The sequence below is a fragment of the Chaetodon trifascialis genome, chromosome 13 (assembly GCF_039877785.1).
Source record: "Chaetodon trifascialis isolate fChaTrf1 chromosome 13, fChaTrf1.hap1, whole genome shotgun sequence".
NCBI lineage: Eukaryota > Metazoa > Chordata > Actinopteri > Chaetodontiformes > Chaetodontidae > Chaetodon > Chaetodon trifascialis.
The window spans coordinates 16,934,815-16,953,691 of record NC_092068.1 but is presented as its reverse complement, the minus strand read 5'-3'; the positions used below and the strand labels follow the sequence as shown (position 1 = coordinate 16,953,691).

The 18,877-nt window shown below is 40.8% G+C and overlaps 1 protein-coding gene across 2 annotated transcripts in view; it reads right to left on the bottom strand.

Moving 5' to 3' along the window:
• LOC139340921 (protocadherin-15-like) overlaps positions 1-18,877 on the bottom strand; it is a 189,849-nt gene that overhangs the window by 159,286 nt on the left and 11,686 nt on the right. For both annotated transcript variants that reach the window (XR_011602971.1, XM_070977057.1), the window contains exon 2: positions 4,219-4,276. The gene's annotated coding sequence lies outside the window, so the exon portion shown is untranslated. The remainder of the gene's footprint in view (positions 1-4,218; positions 4,277-18,877) is intronic.

Genomic DNA, 18,877 nt, shown 5'->3' with positions numbered 1-18,877 from the left:
CAGAAGCACACACCTCATCTCTAAAATCACTCTGTCATTTCCACCTGCAAACACCCCGATTGGCAGCTGCAAGTTCATTTCCACGCTCACGTCCTTCCTGTTTCCCGAGCAAAAAGCGTGTGTGTGCATGTACATGAAAGTGTGTGATGAACAATATGTGATTTCAGACATTTATAAAACGACTTTCTCACAGTCGATCAGACAGAAGTGACGTGACAAGGATTGGATTTGAAGGTGGTGAAGGAGCAGGCCCATTATAAGAAACACAGCCGTGATGTCTTGAATACACTGGAGGCTGAACGGGACCGGAGACAGACAGCTGTCAGACGAACAGTAAATGATGTGCATTAGAATCTGGCCCTAATCATAGCTTTGGGCTTAGCAGCAAGGACTCCGTTTTATTACTTGTCAGATATTGTGTCTCCTGACTATGCTCTCACACAAGAGACACACCGGCTTGCTGACGAGTAGACATGCAGCAGTGGCCGCTGTCTTTTTCAGGATGACTTGAAGATATATTTTTGTTTTACTTAAAACACCTGTGAATGCAACTATGGTGTGGGTGGCTGGTTAAATTGTAACAAACAAGGATACTTCACTACACCTTGACTTCAGCAAATATGACAAAACCTCCAGTGTCACATTTTGAGAGGATGTTTGACCTTTTTTCAAAAAGGATTTGCATTCTGTTTTATGTATGTTTCACACAGCGTCCCAGCTTTTTGAAATCAGGGTTGTATATCAGCTGATTGTTCTTAACAAAAACACATTTAAAGTTGAATAAAAACCTTCATTATCATATTAATATACTGTATTATATTATTGTACATTTTGGTGAAAGTGACAGGAGAATACAATTGTAAATTACGAACAGTAATTTTATATTACTAAATCCACATAAAACAAAAATTCAAATATGCTTACAGTATCTGCAAACATCTATGTGGATACTGATACAGCTGTGATGATGCTCAATAACCTGTGAAGGTACTGGTGTGAAAATATTGTGCACATTTACTTCCATGTGGGCAAAATGAAAATGAAACAATCACCTTTTGTGTTCATTTTCATTCTTTTTCATGCATCTGGTCAACAGTGGTGCAAGCTTTATCAGCGATGATGAAGCGCTTTTTATGCTTCTGGAGAATAAATAAATAAAGTATTGAGTATCAAGGCCACAAGAGAGTGGTGAGCTTTTATTCAAAGAAGCAAAACTTTCTGCATCGCAGTTTCACAACTCACAAACCATTTGTGAGAAAAGCCAATGTAAACACAACTGAGAATGAAAGTTGTTTTTTTCCTGAGTTCATGGCCTCTTCCAACATAGATTCTCACTTCTCTATGACATGCCACAACAACTTCAGGACAATTTAAATAAGATACATTGCTGTTTCGCAATGGCACATAGAAAAATAGAGATAATAATAATGGAAACGCTCCAGGATCCAAGTGAATACACTGACCCTCACTGTAAAACAGCAAACACAAAGATGTCATCGTGGATAATTCTATCCTCACCACTTGTGTTGTTTGTTTCCTAAACCTGTTAAAAATCAGTATAGAGTAGGTTGCAGGATGTCAACACATACACACACACACACGCACACAAAGCACAGCCTCACTGAATTGCTGTTTGTGTTCTGCCTACTGGAAACATCCGAATGAATTTGGAGATGAGTGAAACAACAGTCATAAACATGGCACAGTTTTTAACATCCCATCACAGGATGGGAGGCAGTGGGAAGAACACTGATTACTGTTTTGTCAGGGAGATGCATTTGGGGCTTGAGTGAGGGGAGAGATTATATCAGTATTACAGTAAAGCAGTGGAAGAGTGCTGTATCTTTGTCTCAAAGGCACACTTTTCTCTCTCTCCTTTATTCTGATAGAAATCCCATGAAGAGGCAGGGACTGCTTTGAAAGACAATAATGACAAATGTGATTAATGATGAGTCGATGAAGCTGGTGCGTCTTGTTCAGCTGTGGTTCAGGAACAAATAGTACCTTCACTGACTCCTCTATAATGCAGTGCAGGCATGCAATTGTCCTTTGATGTGATTTCACTTATACATAGATTGACTTGTATGTTCAATCTCTGATCCTGAACCCCTGATCTTAGCAAAATATGAGCTTGATGTCTGTGCCTGTTCTTGACCTAACATGCAATCTATGAGTATAACCATATGAACCCCATCAACTCCGTCTCCACTCCCCTTGACGCTCCAACCACTTGCTCAGCATATATATCCCCTATGCTGTGGTGCACGCCTCCCTTCCTGCACCACTGCCTCTTTATTTCTCCTTCCTCTCTTCTCCATCCTCCTTGTTCTTCAGTTCAAACACAAACTCTGAACCTGAACCTCACAAGGACAGAAGTACAAACCTGTGCGCGTGTCTGTGTGTACGTGCGGGCACGTGTATAACTCACGTTGTGGGGACAAAAGTCTGTTTACACAGTCACATTGTGAAGACTTGCCTTCCTTATGGGGACAAAAAAGGTCCTCATAATGTAAATCATTAAATTTTAGGGTGAAGACTTGGGTTAAGGTCAGGGTAAGGTTAGGTTTAGATTCAAGTTAAGGTTAATATTGGTTATGGTTTGGGCAAGCCTCAAGGAAATTAATGTAAAGTTATGAAATGTCCCCAAAAGTAATGGAAACACAAGTCTGTCTGTGTGTGTATGTGTGTAACTTACTGGGCCCGTTACCTTCAGATGAGGTGGACTAAAAGCTAAAGTCAACACCAGACTTTTCCTATTTACACAACAAAGGATCGGCATACACTGAGAGAGAGCGAATAAGACGGCCAAAACGAAAAGTGACACACACACAGAAATTCAAATCATCAGCATATGAGTCTTAATTTGCATTTGCAAAAAATTTGAGTACTTGCATCTGGCATCATTGAAAAGATTTTTTATTTTTTTTTCCAGAAGAACTTCTGAAAAACACCATTAATTACAGTAGCACATGTTTTTAGCACAGCATAAATATCAGCTAAGTCTTTACAACCTGGTGTAAAAAGTCTTTTTGTGATAATGATGTCAGTAATTAAATAACTCTCTGTTTGAGTGTGGCACCCTCAAGCACAGACACACACTGAGTTGCTGTTACTGAGCAGAAGACTTGGTTTCTGTCTAACATGGCTAAAGCTCAGCTGTCTGCAAGTTACATCATTTTGGTTAATAATGAATTTAAATTTGTAAAAGCAGTCTAACATCTCTGTTTAATTAATTTATCAGCAAAACACAATGTTTCCTCTGGAGCTGCGCACAGGCAGCAGCAGCTCCTGCTGAATTAACTGCTTTGTCTTCTAAATGCCTCCCTCGCCCTATCAGGATGCAGATATTGACTATCAAGACGTACTGCTGGTTTTGCCCTTTGAGCAACAAAAAAGCAACCTGCCAAGACAGAATCATCATGTTGAACAGAGATTCTGTTGAGACAGTAATGGACATGGGGATCAATCAGAACTCAAGGGCTTGCCAATCCAAAGCTTCCCAAACCCACAAACAGCAAAACGTGATGAGCCTTTCATGTTGAGGCCAAACACATAGATTCAATATTTTTGAAACTGAATAAAATAATTCCCTGAAATTTGAAACGGTTGCTAATACTGTGAATCCCGCTGGAAATTAACTCCACAGACTGCCATTTTATGTAGCTCTTAACCACTTTCAGCTCATTTTTGGGGCCAGGCTGTGGGGTTGAGTTACAACAGCCCAAATGTTTGTCACTGTGTGTTTTGGAGTCTGCTTTATGTCCCAGCTTTAAAGGTACAGTAGAGAAACCTTGGTAATCCCTAAAAACGGTCAAATTCTTGCTCTACAGACAACACAACCTGGGCTGATATAGGGAATGGTCAACACCGATGGGGGGACCCCTTAAATATTTACTAAATGGACCCTGGACAAGCAGTTTTATGATGGCAAGAGATTTGCTTGAGACAGAGCACATCAGCAAATGTCAGGGTGAATCATCTTAGGGACATCAATAAAACATAGCAAAGCAATGCTTTAAAAACCTCCACGGTCCATCCTGTCTGAATCAGTATGTCTCTGGTATGTCCCACTCTAGTCCACCAGAGAAAAATCACAGATTGGCCGAGTAGCAGAAAGGACACTAACGCACACATGCATGCACACAGCAGAAACACACAGACTGAATATTTTATAGGTTACATAAATGACCAAAAGTTTAAAATCTCAAGGAGAAATACCTGATTTGAGTTCCTGCTGTCACACCACATCTCGCCCTTTGGTCAAATACACACACGCCTATGAAGCAAAGAGAGGGAAAGAGTTAGATACATTTATGTAAGGCAATTAATAACAACTACTAATAACAACCATGTCTCAGTCAACTATAGCACAATCATCTACTCACTTATTTGTGAATATGAGTCTAATTCATAATCCTCTCCTCAGTTAATATCCCTTCATTCTCTCACATTTCCTGTCAGTCTCCATTATATGGCTCAGTCACGCATACAGAAACTGCCCTACAAACACTTGACTTTGTCTTGTGCAAAGACTTGTACTGTGGAGGGTTACGTATCGGGTGGATCCCGGGTGGATCCCGGGTGGATCCCGGGTGTGTATTTCTGACACCTGATGAGCAGGCCGGCTGGAAAATTAGCACCATGAGTGTGTTTGATTTGTCTTTTACCTGATTCAAATCTTATTTTGCGGACCCTTTCAGACAAACTCCACTGGACACAGTGTGATGTTCATGCTGTTGTGTGAATGTAAATGTCACTGCTACATCATCAGACTACATTTTGCAGCATAGTGCTTCCCAAGATTTCAATTTGTGGAGAGCTCTGTTTTCAAAGACTTGGCTTTGCACCTTCATAGCTGCTACAACGTGCTAGTTAACACCCACCTCAGTGTGATTATCAGTATATTAAGAGCGCGTAACAGTCTGACAGGCATATCACAGACATAAAGACCTGTCTTTATGTTTTCTCCATTGTTACTGCTGTTTAGTTTGGAGGTTTAATGAATTGAACATTTTTCTATACCAGCTGTCCACGTGAAAGAAATGACACACAATACAATTCTATAATAGAAAATATTGTGGATTGAAGGGCAATTAGCCTACATAATGAAGCTACTTCCTGATCAGACAGACTGACTACATGCTGGATAACCCAATGGTCGGGGGACCCTCCAAGAATTTGTGCCCAGGGGCCCCTGCCCTCTTGATCCAAGCCTGCATGCTGCATGTCAGAAGTACCGTCCTCTTAGGGCGACTACCGCATGCTCACTAGCATGACATAATGTATAAGACAGTTGGGGATAGCTTTGGATGGCTAATTTGTTTCATTTTAGAGGCTAACTGCTTCACCCAGCTCTTAAAAAGGAGCTAAACACATGCCCGGATTCAAACAAACAAAAGTTTTTGTGTGTGTGTGTGTGTGTGTGTGTGTGTGTGTGTGTGTGTGTGTGTGTGTGTGTGTGTGTGTGTGCAAGAGATAAACAGCTGAGCCTAGAACAGCTTCATTGACTTCACTGGTAGCATGGCTATTACATCTTCCTTCAGAACTGCCTGACTTTTCCTGCCTTAACTCATTCAGAAGATTGCCTTCCAGCTCAAGAGTTTGCATTTTCACCATTTTCACCCATAACAAATTTTATGACTGAGTATGAAATGTCACACAGGACTAAGAAACGATCCTGAATCAGTTCTAGGCTTAAGATTTTCAATACAATATTTGTGCTCAACAGAGAAGAAACTGCTATCAGCCTTCTCATCTGGCAAGAGAAACTTATTTTTGATATTCTCAAGTAATGTCGAGACAAGTATTATCTAATTAATTCTCAAATAAATGCATCTCTTCGACTATTGATCAACTGTGCTGTGACACCAGTCTCTCAAAGCCTCCACATATAACTTTCAGTATGGGCTCAGTGATTATCAAATTGTGTTTCTAATCGAGTTAAATGACCTGCAGAGAGCTCAAGAATTCAGCAAATTCTGGAGAGACCTCTAGACTTGTTCACCTCATCAGAGTAATCAAACAAATTAAACAGCCATTAGATGAAACTGCAGAGCACCATGAGAACGAAGCAATCTTCTACCCACATGCTCAACAAAGTGCTGAAAACACCACTGCAGGTGCAGGATGTGTAAGCGATGTGCACACACAACAACCATGTGTAGGCCTTTCCCCACACACCGAGTATTTATACAGGAAGGGTGTGAGGTGAGAATGTGCACACCTCACACATCCATCACACCATGCCCATACACACACATACACTTACATATACTTTAATATGTACAAATTACCATTCACAAACTGCATTGTGAATAATGGCGTATGTACTTAATTTCATCAGGCCTCTTATTATTTTTTGTTTATTGTCAGTTCTATAAATAGCTGCAGCCATGAGTGATGGTTGTGCTTAAAGATGGCTGCTCTGGTGTTGTGGGAGGACCCTGACGATGCGACTTTAAGACAAGTATTTAGAGACTGTTCAGATTCTCAAAGCATAGGGAGAAATCTGCAAGCTGGTGCAGTAACCGAGGGATGGCCTCCTGGTAAGATTTGCCTTGAATAATTTAAAAATACATGCTTAGTGTCAAAGTTTGTATTAGTATTAAGTGTGTAACTTTTTATAGGGGGTAACAGCTACCCCCTGCACCTCTGACCCCCCCCCCCCCCCCTTCTGCCAGGGTCCTTCGCTCTGAATTTACAAAGCTGATAGCCTCCTTTTTCCAATTCAGTAGTTTTTGCTCTTTTCACGATTCCAGAACTGAACTCATATTCACATTTCGTGAAATTGCGCTTCTTCTTAGCTGTTGTTTTTACAGTCATGTTGGATAAATTGTAATGCAAACATATTATTTTTTATATGCAAATGATTCATTAAGGAGGGTCTACATCATTTCTTGGCTAAAGATGGGAGTGGAAACCAGGCTTGTGTACATACATATGCACAGCTTTATTAATCTGATGAAAAGAACGTCCACACACATTCTGCCTTTATGTATGGACACACAGTTTTAGTCATGAATCTAAGTTTATGCGTCTGGCCCCAGAGACCTCATTTATAAAACAGATTTCGGATTAATGTTGTAAGTATGATTTAAGCAGAAAACCAAGCATAAGTAGTTATTAATAAAACTTTTCTCTGATGTGGAAATGATGCTCTATCTAAGCAAAGTCGAGACTTTGCTGCTGTTTATGTCGGGGTATTGCAGTTTGGGATGTTCATGCATCCAAGCTTTTGCTGAACTTTGAGTTTTATGAACAATGTAATAGGAATTATCAATTAAAGGTGTGAGGACCTGCAGGAATTATTTTTAGTGTTTGATTTTTAAAGCTGCAGTTATTTTAGGCTTTGTCATCCCATGATTTAGTTCACTGAATAGTACATGTTGCCTGGCTTCAATCTTGCTGTGATCTCATCTTCCAAAATCTTTTTTTTTATGGGCCATAGCTATTCCTGACTCAACCCTCATTTGTGCTGGCATTATAAGCCGAAATCGCAAGGCAAGTGCCATCAATTTAAATTGATTTGGTATTTATATTTCACATGTGAGTAAGTCAAAAATGGGATTGTTAGTTGAAGTTCAACTATGGGTTTAAGATTTACAGGCAGAGGAAAAGCAGATGTGATACACGTGCTATTTCTACACAGATACGAACCTAATAAAATTCTTGATTCATGAAAATAAATAAGAAATGTCAAGTTGTCATCACAATTCCCTTCGTGAAATCAGTCATGTCAATATGAAGAGGAGAAAGGCATTTGCTTGCATTAAGGGTGGTTGATGGGAAGTGAATTATACATGTAGAGCTTGCTCTATGAGACAGATTGACTGGAGAAATGCATCAAGGGCCACATGAAAGAACATCATGCAGTGTTGGCATTAGTGTCAATGAATATGAGAGAAAGAGCCAGACACAGACAGAAAAGAGGAAATTAGAGAGGAGAGAGGCTGTATCAGATTTCAAACGGAGGTGCATACAGCATAATGTGAGTAACTGCGCGATATGGCTCCAAGGAAACATGTGGGAGTGGATAAACACATGTCTCAGATGCTTCAGCAGAAGATAGTATATGCTCCAGTCACAGATTGCTTCCCAAAGCACTCATTTTACTTCATTTCCCGTTCCATCCTTTAGTAATGAATAGCATTCATCAATGCATGGATGTGTCTGAGGCTGCATGCAAGAAAAAAAAAGACTAGAGGGGGAAGACAAAGACAATGGAAGGACAAGTGATTGTCTCTCCCTTCTACACTGACATGCTGGACTAATGAGATGCTTTAACTCAATCATTACAGTCAATAGGGTCTTGACACGCAAATCTTCTGGTGTCCATAATTGCACCCTGATAGTCACATATACATCCCGTCAAGAAATGGAGAGCTGTCAAGGTTCAACAATCAGAGCGACAGACACAGACAGGCGTAGTCTCCGGAAATTAGTCACAGCATTCATCAGCCATGCTGTGCTGATGTAGTCTGGTGACGGCCTGGAGGATCAAGGCTCTGTGCAGTCATTGTCACTGCATGCTGACCACACTTCTGATGTTGCCTCCTCCCCGCTCATCCCCCTGCGTTCCCGAGGACAAGATTCTGCTGTGCTGCACTGTGCCGTGCAGTTTCAGCCTGGATTTCCCTATGAGCTTAACAGGGAGTGTAGCCCTCTCATTGTTTAACACTTCAAAGGAAACAAGAGAAAAGAGAGAGGAGCAAGAGAGAGAGGGAGAGAAGGGGAAATGATAGACACTGGGTGAGAGAGGGAACATGAAACAGGAGAAAGCAGAGGGGAAGCAGCAAAGGAACAGAGATTTGGAGTGGGAGGGAGAATATGAGAGGTATACGAAGTGATGTGATGGACAGAGTTTGAATGCAAGAGTTGCTTTCACAGCAGCTAAACTGCCAAGTGCTCCATCCACTATGTCAGTCCAAAAAGAAAAAACTCAAGCAGGATACAGAGCAAGTTTATTCTGCAGCTTACAGCACAGGTGTGATGTATTTAGACAGTGCAAGCCAAGTGTCAAATTAAAACATTTTTGGACTTAAGGAACCTGAGGAGTTGTTTTAACATTTTGCCAAATAACAAGGACACAGAAATCCCATTTGGTGCTTTGTTCTTGGCCATCTTGCACATAAACTGGCAATATCTAAAGAGCACAGCATTTCTGTTGAGGCCATATGGTGCTTTTCTCTCTGCCTTCAAAATGGCTTCTCCCTGTGGCAGTGGTATATCCACCACCGCAGCCGCCTTTGACATTTAGAAATTTTGTCCAAGGGCCAACAAGTCCTCATACCTAAATAACAAAATTGGCAGTTTGTCAGTGCCTTCCAAAAACAACACGTATGAGGGTTTTGGAAACTGACAAAACCCTAATATGCTTAAAGTCGGTTAGTATTGGTTAAGGTCAGGGACAGTATGGCCAATAAACTGTCAATAAAGGAGTCAATCACAAATCAATCAAACTTTATTTATATAGCACTTTCATACATATTAAAATGCTTTAAAGTGCTTTAAAATAGGTAAAAACCCTCAACTACATGCGCGCGCGCACACACACACACACACACACACACTCTCTCTCTCTCTATGTTTATGCAATGTCTTTCTAAGAGATAGATGAGACTTACATATCTGCCCATTCAATAGAAAGTGCAGACTGGAGGGCGCTATCTTAGCTTAGCATAAATACTGGAAGCAGGAGGAAATCGAAAAGTGACGACAAGACTACAGGAAGTAACTGCACCAGTTCAGCAGTGCGGTTCCTGCACATAACTCACTGCAAAACCACAACTTTTTGTACGGGTTAAAAAAAAAGACAACAATACTTAAGTACAGATTAGTGGGAAAAGAGCTCCTTTGTGGAGATAATTAGAATTATGAGGTGCATGATCTTCACCCCACACTGCTCCACCACACTCTTAATTGCCTGTCTAGGAGTCTGGTCGTTCAGACAATAAGGGGGGGCAGTGCTTAAGCCATGTAGTTTTAAGAAAGAACAGCACATCCACCGATATCACAATTCAATGCGGACTTTCACATTCAAAATCTGAATGGAAGTCGTTGGTTTTCTAGCAACTGCTTTGGAAGTTAAATGATGCATTTTCGTGCATACCGCATTCAAGGAAAACGCATTGCTTTTTTATATTAAGGCAACCAATTAGTATCACTACTGCAATATCAGCCGCATGTTCATGTTGTATTTAAGATGCTCTCTGCAAGCTAATCAATATGTCGCTGAAATCTCTGTAAAGCTAAGATTGAGGACGTGGTGCTCTAACGCAACAAAAACTTGAAAACAGGATGCAGACCTTACAATTCTCATCCACACAGACAGAGCGACTGACCTTAAAGTAATAATCATAAAAGCGCATATGGGAAATGATTATGTGGCTCATCAATGTGTGTGTCTTGCAGCTTTGGCCATGTTTACACGGAAGCACCATCTCAAACAGCGTTACGGTAAATCCCTATAAGAGCAGAATCCCTATTAAGTAGGCTATGCATATTAATTTATGCATTACTCTTTCCACAGTTGTCATCGGTTGAGGAGCTGGTCTATGTGCAGCCTTGAGAGGGAGAGATAAAGAAGCAGTGTACAACAATGAAACAGTTGATGTCTTGAGAAGAAGCTGAAAAAAAGAATCGACTGTGAGAACAAGGTGCGTTTGGGTTTCATACTTTGCGAGCCAGAGGAGCATCTCTTCAGGTCAGGCTATGAATTCTATGTTTGTGTCTGCAGGGATAACTTTTTTTCAATGCTGTTTATTGTAATTACAGTATCAACTGTACTGCTCTCGCTCTTAAGAGCCCTGCACCAGGTAAACACTGCACATCTACAGTCACAAGCATAAATCATAACCATCAACAAGCTGGGAGCTGCTGTGCTGCATTTCCACGTAGCAGGTAATGACCTAGTGTTTTTCTAAATGAAGCAATAGTCAAAGCATTAATGAAATACTTTGTTTTACTGTTACAAAAGCATTGAACTACCAGCAGTTTGCTGTTGGACTAAAGTTTTTCATGTCAAGCATTCACTCAATCCGACCATGCATATCCTTCTGCCTGAGCTCTTCAAATACTGTCAAAGCCAATACCAACAGAGAGTGAAGCTTGATGACTTTGGCTTTGTGGCACAGTATAGTCTCTGAAGCACTGACTTGTCTCAGGCAATGAGAGGAAGACCACAAAACTCTAATTGTGTCAAAACATTTATAACCAACATTTGGTTGCAGTCTGACAATCTGCATGTGAGGTACCATGAAAATGTTCGCAGTAGCTCTCTTAAGCTTTAGAAACATTTTTGATGGCAAAGACTAGTTGTGCTAGTTGGGTGCATTGCTTTGTATGAAAATTAGGGATTCATTAAGCCTGGGTTCTCCTAACAAAAGACTCCAGACAGCCAAGCTAGCTGTGCATAGCACTTCAGTAATGTGCATCTGTTCTTCTTGGCAAAAACACTGCGTGAACTGTCCTAGGACTACGGCAACCTCCAATTCAAAACCAGCTGATGCTGCACACCTAGCTGGGCACTGGGACTGAGCAACATCTGGACTGTGTGTATCAATTCACCTATAATAACTCCACGCTTTGCAAAGGAGCAAGGGACTGCAAAAAAAAAAAAAAAAAAAGGAACCAGGAAAAAGGAAATTCAATGCAATGGTGGACAGCAGTGACCTTGGCTAAGTTCTATGTTCCAACGAACATTGCCAGCGTTCCAGAGTGGGCAGCCAGTGAGGGATTACGCCATTGATGTCGCTTCTTCAGAGAGGAGGGTGTGATCTTGGTGTGAAGCAAGAAGCTCTGCTTTCCAAAATAGGGAAGAAAAGCTTCTCTGTTGGTTTCCAAGTTTTTTTTTAATTTTATTTTTAATTTATCATGCATATTGAAATTGGTACAGCATGTGTAAGTAATGTCAAAGGTGTAAAGTCACCTGAGTTACGTTTCATGTGTTATATTTTGTTCTCAGTTTCCTTTGTTTAGTGTAATATTTCAAATGTGACCTGCTTTCTGAGAAATTTGAGTTAAGCTCATATAGTGCTTGCTCATTGTTTGCGGTATCAGGTATCATGATGGAACATCCATCCATCCATCCATTGTGTATACCCGACTATCCCTTTGCGGGGTTGCAGGGGAGCTGGAGCCTATCCCAGCTGTCAACGGGCGAGAGGCGGGGTACACCCTAAACTGGTCGCCAGCCAATCGCAGGGCAACATATACAAACATTCACGCTCACACTCACACCCAAGGACACCAGTTAACCTAATGAGCATGTTTTTGGTCTGTGGGAGGAAGCCGGAGTACCCGGAGAGAACCCACGCATGCACGGGAAGAGCGTGCAAACTTCATACAGAAAGACCCTGCCCGACCCGGGGATCGAACCGGCAACCTTCTTGCTGCGAGGCACGCGCAGCGCCACCATGCCGCCCACGATGGAACATATCTTTTAAAAGAATCCTCTCACACTTGTACACAAATACAGTCACCCTGCATGTAGTGATACTAGACTTCATGGGATCATTCATCAGCACCCTCAGTACAGGGTGTTAAAAGCAGCTCCCCTTTTATGAGTTCGTTCACCAGTTGAGACTCAAAGTCTGACAGCCCTGGACCTGCAGCTATAGCCATTAAGATGAGACATTCCTTATTATTAACACGTGTCATGGCTGATGTGCTTTAATGGAAAGCAAAAGCCATTGAGACGCTCTCTAGTGAGAAAACAGCCACACTCAAACTGCCACTTTGTAAAGGAAGTGTGGACAGACTCAGTAAGTGGTAGACAGAGATAGAAAGAGACAGAGGGATCTTTCTATTTAGTCCAAGAAATTACAACAGATGCCATTATTACAATCCAGAATAAAGTAAAAAGATTAATGCAATATATTGAGTTTCACCCTATCTTTCTCAACGCAGCGATCATTGATGGCTGCTTTCCAGAGTCCAGAGAACACATTTTGAGGGCTTTGAGTTTGAGCTGGAAGTCTGCCTTCAAGATTACATCAAGCCATTCAATAAGTGCTTTCAAACGGTGAAGGAAGCAACTGTGCTACACTCTGAGCTTTCTGTTGATTGACTAGGAAAACCTTGAGCTGATTTTAGCAACATTTACCACTTTATGTGAACAAAAAATCTACATGGTTCACCACTGACAAACGTTTCCAGGTGCTGCTCGATGATTCACATACTGGAAATCCAGTGGAAAGCATGGCAGCCCAAAGGCTAGCAGGGAAAAGAGGAGTAAGAAACTACAGGGACTTCATTGCTATTCATTGTTTTTCACAAAGGAGCTTAGCTCCTTAGTTGAACTCTTGCTCTTTTGCTTTCCTCCATCCACCACACAGATGACCTTTGTGGCACGTGTGCAGAAACAAAACAGTGAGAGAAACGAGGCAAAGTTGTAAAGCAAGAGTGATTTGAAAGATTAATGAGTGTTACGCTGTCCCTCTGTGGGTTCTTTGCGGTGTTTATTTAAACTTTTATGTCCTTTCCCCTCAGGTGTACCTGGTCTGTTCTGATTGATAAAGAAGCAAAGACACACACACACAGACACACACACACACACACACAGACACACACACACACACACACACACACACACACACACACACACATCTTAACCTTAGCTTGTATTCACTTTTCTTGTCTTCCGTGTGTTGTATTGTCAGTGTTTTGTCTTGCAATGAAGAAAAAAAAAAAATTGCCATCGTCGCATATTAGCATGCTGATATTAGCATTTAGCTAAAAGCAAAGTGTCTCCCTACTTCACAACTACATCCAAATTAAAATGAGTCCTTTTGGAGGCTGTAAAGAAAAATTCCATTAATTTGAATAAGATCACCTGGTGCAGATATTAACATGACAGCTGAAATAATCCGTGCAAGCACTGCCTTACACTGGGTATAATTTAATTATTACAAAGCACTGAATGTGTCTTTCATGAACAGATGAATGGCCATTTGAAGTGCACGTGGGCCTATTTGAAATATATAATAAGGAGATTTCAATAACCAGAGGACTAAGACTATCACTTCCTCGACAGTGATTACGTTACTAGTAATTATCATTGACCTTATTTTGCAGGAAATGAAAGACCATGACTGTGCTGAAAAAGCTTAACACTCCATTATAAAACCAGCAGCACTGTGAGGAGTTCGTATGCTGATGTCCCCATTTTCTGAATAAACCCTGTAAGTTCTTGCCAAAACAAGACCTCAGTGTGACCAGCTACTAAATAAAACACACACATCTGTTAGGTGTGTATGTGGTGCTGTGTCCTATTCTGGTAAACTCTGCAATAAAACCTGTGTTTGAGCTTCGCATTGTGGAACATTTAACATACAAGAGCTGTATGTAAAAATGTCTGGTGGGGAGTTTTTTCCATGAAAACACTTTCAGCACAAATGAATGCTGGCTATTGATTGGTTGGTGAGGCATTGGTGGCCTTTCCAAAGGTGGCCCAGATTTTTCTCTGCGTTCTGTGAATGAAAATCGATTACAGGAAAACTATAAACATAAATAGACCACAGCAATTTCTCTTGCACAGGACCGGGCTCTACTGTATGAACTTAAGGTCACAAAGGACAACATCTATAAGCTAGGGTGACGTGTCCAATTTTGCTAGATAACCTATCATACTGAACAATAAGGTAAAAAACTAAAGCTGCTCAGTGAGAACACTTTTCCAGGTACAGGAGCACAAAGAATAGACTGTGTGCGGGATACAAATAATTTATAATGTGTATTTGTAAAGGGGTGGACTGGCAATATATTCTGAGGAAGGCTCCTGCCTACAGCAACCCTGAAAAAGGCTGACGTGCAGACAACGTGAATGAATGTACTGTCATTTTCACAAAAAAAAGAAAGACTAGCATGATCTATGATTTACCTTTTAATCTCAAGGGTTTGTCACGCTCTATTTGGCTATGTAAAAAAAATATTGAAAAAATCTGCGTACCAACATGTAGCCCACCTTAAAAGTGTGGAAGAGAGGGCTTCAATTAAAGCCTGACATTAGCACAACTCCACATTTCACAGCTAATTTACTGAGATCACAACTTGTATATGGCTAGTGCACGATCCCGCTGAGTGCCAATAAAAACTCTGGCCCTTTTTTCACACTCAGCAAACCATTAATGAAGCCTCAAGCAGAGAGGAACCCTCTATATCATCAGCCTTACAAGTGCAACACGGCACTTTCTTAAATGTCACTGTCATATGTTGCTTTGATAAAGGCTATGCTCACTGTATATGCTTTCGGGGGGTAAATGTCATCCCTCAGAGGAGTGGAAACAGTGTTTTATCTCCTCTGGGACCCCTTGATCTTGTATAACAGCTTGAAGACAAAGAGGCAAGTTGATTGGTGTTGTAGTCAAAGAAAATTCTTATTTCTGAAGCTTACTGGAATAAATGCTGGGGAGTTTCTTTGCTTAACTAAACAAATTGTAGGATTCATCAATAAAGACTTCAATTATAAAGACCCTGCAGTCTATGCAGTTTCTAGCAGCACTCGATTACTAATGATCCCATCTGCAGTATGCTGTATGTACACTACCATGGCGTCTGTGTGGTCCTTGTGTGACTGTGTCATGGTCTGTATGCAATCACTTGAGGTTTCGGCTGAGTGCTGGCAGGTTTGACAGCCTGTGAGCTACAGGACTGCACCGAATCCACAATCTCTTTTTTTCACCTCGAGTTGCTCATCCATCAGCATGAGCCCTGTCCAGCAGTTTCATTCTGAATATATAGATACATATATTCAGAAGAATTTTGTGATAAAAGACAAGTTTCTTAAACAGTATAGGTAAAGCTCTATTTAGTAAGAGGGATGAGGGCGACGAAGTTTAACTCCAACAGCAGTGAAATCCTCAACTTCATCTCGAGCGACATTGTCAAACGGTGATGAGTAAGAGCGAGCGTAATTGGTCGTGAAATTGTCATCGTATCTGCAAGACATTCTAACACAGCTCAGAAAGTGATAACCTTCATGATGGGATGCAAGGTTACTCAGCCATTTGCTCCCCCCAGCCTGCCCGCTGAATAAATGCACTGTCAAACTTGGGGAAATATTTGTAGGAGGCCCCTGTTGTGGGTGTTATGAGAATGGTGATTGTGTTCGCCAAGTGGCTTTCAGATGCAAATACAGTTCTCATATATAAATAGCCCTCCAGCGTCTAGTGTTATCGGAGTTGTCAGAAGAATTCATAAGTGTGGTACACTCGGGGAAGGATTAGACAAGAGGAGGGCACACTCTGGCAAACGGTTTGATTTGGTGTCCTCTCTAATGGATGTTCTCCTCAGAGCACAAAGTAGGAAAAGGCAAGATGGAAAAAAAGAACAAATAAAATGCACAGAGCGATACACATGGAGCCAGGCCTGATAATATCAGAAGACGAGTCTGCTAATGCAGTTGTGTATTTTTTGTATGGTAATAATGTCATTGCAATACAGTAAGACATATACAGAGATGAAGTGCTGCCAGAGTGCACCCAAACGACGCTCCGCCACTTCCTTTGTCCATCTGAGGAAATAGAATATTTGCAGTTTGCATAATCTGGTTGAAAATCAGACATTTTTTTAAGTGCTGGAAGATCAAATCAGCACTAAAGCATACATCATACAAGAGAGGAAATAAAAGCAATAGAATAGCCAAATTTGTCATGTTGATATTCAAGGTGCATCGATTGATACGATGCCAACTGCACTGAGCAACATGCAGGAAAAAATTCCACCTTAAGCTGCCAGTAGCTGCTGGCTGCCTTGGAGCGGCACAATGAATTAAATGATTATGTTTTCTCTGTGTATAGCTAGCTAACATTAACAAGTAATGATGAAAAGGCAGCAAAATATACTTTCATGCATCACTCACTATTCTTGACGGTTATTTGCGATGCATTTGCAAAGAAACAGTACAAAGCCAGTTTGTTGAACTTGACCAGCTTGAGCTGCATCCGCAATGCCCGCAGGAAATGAAGCTCAGTCAGGAAGGCTGTTGTTGTGCATGCTTAGACCTGTAGCTTCTTTCTCAAACCAACTTTATTGTGAGCCTACCATCTTGCTGCTGTCTTTTCAAATATGATTATCCCTTAGCCTTAGTTCTTTAATGCTGCTGTTATGTGCACCCCTCTGCCTGCCCATCACCGCCCAGTCTTCTTGGGCTTAATTTCATCAGGCCCATCAGCCTATCAGTCAGCAGAGTCATCAGCCACCACCACCAGTGGACTCCATGGGGGGGATTTACATTGCTGTTGCTCAGGGCGATGCACCGCGATTACAAAGCATCCCTGTAGAGTCTAAGTGCCAAAGACTTTCTAATAAGACTTAATTATCACATATCATCTGTCATAATAAACAATTATCTTTACTTCAGTCACTTGTCTCTCCTGACTGAAATGAAGGCTTGCTTAGCTACGTTTTCAAAGCCTATTAGATGATCTTGACCTCTACTTGCACCGCAACTTTTCCTCAGGGTGGATGTTTCAAAAGCGGCTTCATTTGCTCGGCACAAGAAGGTACATGAAATCATTCAAAACACAAACTGCTTGTGTTCATTTGCCTCTACTGATTATTACCACGCTAATTACAACCTACTGCATCCATGTATTGCCTAATACTACTGGGCTAGAGGCTTGGCTGCCGTGTAATAATTTCAACACGATCAAAATATTCAGTACATCAGTCTAACATCTAGTGTTGTTATAGTTTACTAATGAATGTACAGTAAACTTGCCACTATAGGAACAGTGTTCACACAACCTTCTAAACAAGCCATATCTTAATGATGCACTGGCACACATATACAGGCATCATAGGTATAATCCAGTATGTCTATATGTGTATATATGTATATATAACTATAGTTATAAAATACATACACAACACACTACACATTGCCTCATTCATGAAAGTCATTATATGGACAATGCAAAGTGGAAATGTGACTTTTAAAATTCTGCCCATGAACTACAGTACATTGAAACAGCTTCAATTGAATGCTTTATTCAAAATGCTATACATTTCCCTGTTCATTAGAGTCAACTTCAAGGAGGTTATTAATGTTCAGAATGACTCTTTCACCCACTGATGCATAAGTGCATGAAGACAAAACATGACAGATGTCTTTTTGCATTCCATTAATAAACATTTTGTTTTTTGTGCTGCTGCTGGTGATTTAATTAAAGACACTGAAGAATCATGTATTTTACAATGTGGAGCACTGTGACCCAAATACTGAAAGTTTAGCAAAAGAAATTATCTTTCATCTGTCTATAACTTATTAACAACAAAATTTGCCTCTAATTCAAATTAATTAAATTACCTATAATAAATCTAAAATATTGGTCTCTTTTTGCACTTGCTTTTCGTCTCTCCAGAAGATGTTTTCAGAGTCTAGTGTGGCCTGGAGTCTGCACTGACTTTCAAACTGTAACGCGAGTAATTCAGAAGGAGTTTGTCTCATAATCAGCATAAGCTCTCAGTCCGCTGCCTGAGGTAGGATCACTTCTGAAACAGACAAGATGCAGTTGATGGTAATTCTAATGGAAAGAGAGCTGATGTTTAACTAAATCCATTCTTACTGTAATGTGCATTTAATGCAGCGCGAAGGCTTGAGAGATATCTGCAAATCTGTCCAGTCATTCAGCGGAATCTGCTGAATCGCTGAGTGCGAGCACATATTGTTAGTTTTCAACGCATACACTGTTCCTGATTTAATCCACAATGTCAGCTCTCTGCAAATGATGCATTCCCTGAAAAAGTGTGAATAGCATGTGCTGTAAACTTTCATCAAAGCAACAGTGCAAATAAGGTCCTGGGTTTTTTTTAATCATGTTTTTGCCTTTTGTGAAATGACTGAAACAGACTGCTCTGGCAAGCTGCATTTCCAATC